Source organism: Sapajus apella, unplaced genomic scaffold (assembly GCF_009761245.1).
Source record: "Sapajus apella isolate SASKATOON/1434 unplaced genomic scaffold, GSC_monkey_1.0 scaffold50, whole genome shotgun sequence".
NCBI classification, from domain to species: Eukaryota; Metazoa; Chordata; class Mammalia; order Primates; family Cebidae; genus Sapajus; species Sapajus apella.
The window spans coordinates 14,679,479-14,682,974 of record NW_022436990.1 but is presented as its reverse complement, the minus strand read 5'-3'; positions in this window follow the sequence as shown (position 1 = coordinate 14,682,974).

The following is a 3,496-nucleotide window of genomic DNA, read 5'->3' as shown; positions in this document are numbered from 1 at the left end:
TTCTTATTTCTGTAATTTTCATAGCCCCTCACTTTTTATAGTATATGAGAGGTCAATATTGTTTCTCCTTGTCTTATGCGACGATTACATTAGGTAAGCAATCTGATCACAGAATCTCTACACCAACACAATTATAAAGCACTTAGTAAAATGACACTCAATAAACCTTGAGATTATTTGACTTGTTTTCCTCTTTAGTTAAAATGAAGAACTGACAAAACTCTATATTTTCACGCAAGAAATTGCAGAACTATATTTAAAATTCTAAGTCTAAAGAGTCAATTTATATCTCTTCAGATTTTGTTCCTTTTATCCTCTATTGTGGTACCTATTTAGGTTCTTAAATAAAACAGAAAGTTATTTTCCTACATTTTGTAAGCTGCATGACTGTTAACAAAAAACCACCTCCTCTGAAATTGTTTCTTATATTTTACTTGTTTTAGTTTAATTACCCTCAACATAGATTAAATTCAAAGGAACAGTGAGATATTTTCACACATGTGAATTCAACCCTAATTATTCAGTTAGTCTTCCTTCTATTCTAGTACTGGACATGGAACAGATATTTTCATTTTAGCAGTGAAGCCATTTATTGGATTTCACTTATATTTAATGGATAAACCTAGGGTTTTATTTTTTTGCTAACAAAGGCAAGGATGGGAACTGGTCTTGGGAATGGGTGACAGTTGACAGCTTCTACAGACAGCCATCGTGCTTCTGCAGCTTGTAACAATGCTTAATATTGCAGCTCCATAGACTTGCACTGGCTGGGGGCCAGGCCTCTTGTTGGAATTCAAAGAACCCATCAGGATAAGGCTTCCCTGACACTGACATGAATTGAGATCACAGGCTGGCATAGTCCTTCGGATTCTAGGTATTGTGTACCTTTTATCAAGGGCAGGCCATGACACTGACAAAAGAAGAAAATTTATATTCTCTATATTGACAGATTTTTTTCTCACTTTTATAGATGTAAAGCAAGACATAGAAATAAAAATCAAACAGCAGAAAAACAGAAAGACCCTTTATGCCTTGGGTATAAAATATGTTCATGTGTATATTTTATGCTTATGTTTGTGAAGCTATGTTTTTCACAGACTTTCATTTAAGTAGGGGATTTAAAGAGTATTATGTTAGGAAATGGGATGCTTACATGAGAAAAAATTAATGTTTTACAGTTTAAGCATTATTCTTCATGGATGATTATCAGATTTAGGGAGACAGGTGAAAAGTTAGAAAATAGGATTATGTATGTCATTTTATTTCATAGCAAAATAATTAACTTTTTCTGTGCTTTATTCCTCTGACTTAAATCATGCAAGGGGAAGTTACAGAAGACTTTTTGAGCCAAACCTTGGTAAACATCTCTCCAAGCTATAAACATCATTGTAGCCTGCCTGCGAGCACCATTACAGGTCTCCTACACTCCATGAATCATGCCTTGGAAGCCCCTTACATGAGATAGCATCATGGCTTGAAAAGCAATCTTTTCACAAACAACCATAATTCAGCAAAAACATTCTGAATCATAGCAAGAAATTGCTAGCTCTCATCACAGAGAGTAACAACACTCATTCCAGTGTACCTCCCTACTGACCTTAGTCACTGCCTGTAGTAGCCAAGATAGGCTAGATTATGTGCTAGTACCAAATAAATTCAAACCCCTGGTGGCTCACATCAACAGATGTGTATCCCTTACTCATATTATATGAACATTTTAGACCCAGTGTTGCCAAGTGCAGGTTTTTCTCCACTGGAACCCAGCTAATGAAGCAGGGTCAGTATAAAACGTTACTGGTTATTGTAACAGGAAAAAGAAATGGGAAAATATGATCTTGTTCTAAAAGTTTTTGCTCAAAAATAATATGTCATGTTTGCTTACATTTTATTGAACAAAACGAGTCACATAAATCCCCAGTTAACATTTTCTAGGTGGTACCAAAACAAAAACAAAAACCCACTTCTAGGCCATTTCTTTTTTGAGAATGTTTCTAGATTAGCAATGCACCCAGCTGCCACAAAGAAGCAAATGCAAACTATTTCCAGAGGGTAAACCTTCATTTTAGGTCTCAAATAACTCAGGACTACAAATAATTCTTCAAGAGAAAGTGTTAGTTCACAGTCAGAAATGACTAAACACAAAAGAAAAACTGAGAAGGAGAAACAAAGAAAACAAACAAATGAAAAAGCTAGTGTAAATATATCCCATAAGACTTCAGATATTGAAATGATCATAATAATGTAAAGGATATAAAATAATTAAGCTTACAATATTTGAAAACTATTAGTTTAAAGCATCTTCAGGAAAGAGTAACATGCTACTTTTACAACTTTAAGAATAAAAATTTGGGAAAAAAATTAAATCATTTTGATTTTATAGTACTATAAAATATGTTTAAGTGTGTTAAAACATTTTTATATGTTTTAAGTGTGTCTATATGTTTTAAGTGTGTCTCTGTGTAGCTTCATATAATACGAAACAAAATTTATATAGAGATAAGTACCCTTTACCTGATTTAACTTCCCAATTGTTAATTTAATGGTAATTAAAGGAGAGTATTAAAATACACAAAAAGAAAAGTTGTTAGAAGACCCTTGATATTCACTGCTTGCATAAGCTTCCAACTAATAATGATTCTCAAACGTGGAAGCATGTTGAATCATTCTGAGTGCTGAAAGTATCAATGCCCAGGACTTAGCCCAGACCATTTAAACTAGCATCTTATAGATGGAGCCCAAGCATACATGTTTTTTTAAAGCCACTCCAATGTAATTTCTATGTACAGGCAAGTCTGAGAACAACTATTAAAATTTTATGGCTCCTGCTTTTACTTACACATTAATTTAAAAAAAAAAAAAGGTTCTAATTAAATTAGGTAAATAATACTACAAACTGAGTAATGGAGCAAATAAGTTGCCCTTGAAAGATCAATTATGGGATATTTTGCACCATCCCAACCCCAACCATGATACTATATTTGTACAGAAAACTTACTGGTTCCAAAAACAGACTGAACTCCAAAAATATACATCACAAGGGGTATATTGAAATTGTGCTGGGAGGCAAATCCATGCTTTTATGTATTAATATGGGTGAACTTGATGTACTTAGATATTTGGTTAAACATTGTTCTAGGGTGGTCTGTGAAAGTGTTCTGGGATGAGATTAACATTTGAATGAGTAAACTGAGGAAAGTAGATTGACCTCTTCAATGTGGGTGGGCATCACCCCATTTATTGAAGTCCTGACTAGAATAAAAAGGTGATGTAAGAAATTTTTCTCACTCTGCCTGTCTTTGAGCAGGGACATTGGTCTTCTGCTTTCAGTCTTGACTCCGACTAGAACCATACCATCACTTCTCCTGGGTCTCCAGCTTGCTAAATGATAGTCAACCTTCATAATCATGTAAGCCAATTCCTTGTAAATCAATCTTTCTTTCTTTCTTTCTTTTCTTTCTTTCTTTCTTTCTTTCTTTCTTTCTTTCTTTCTTTCTTT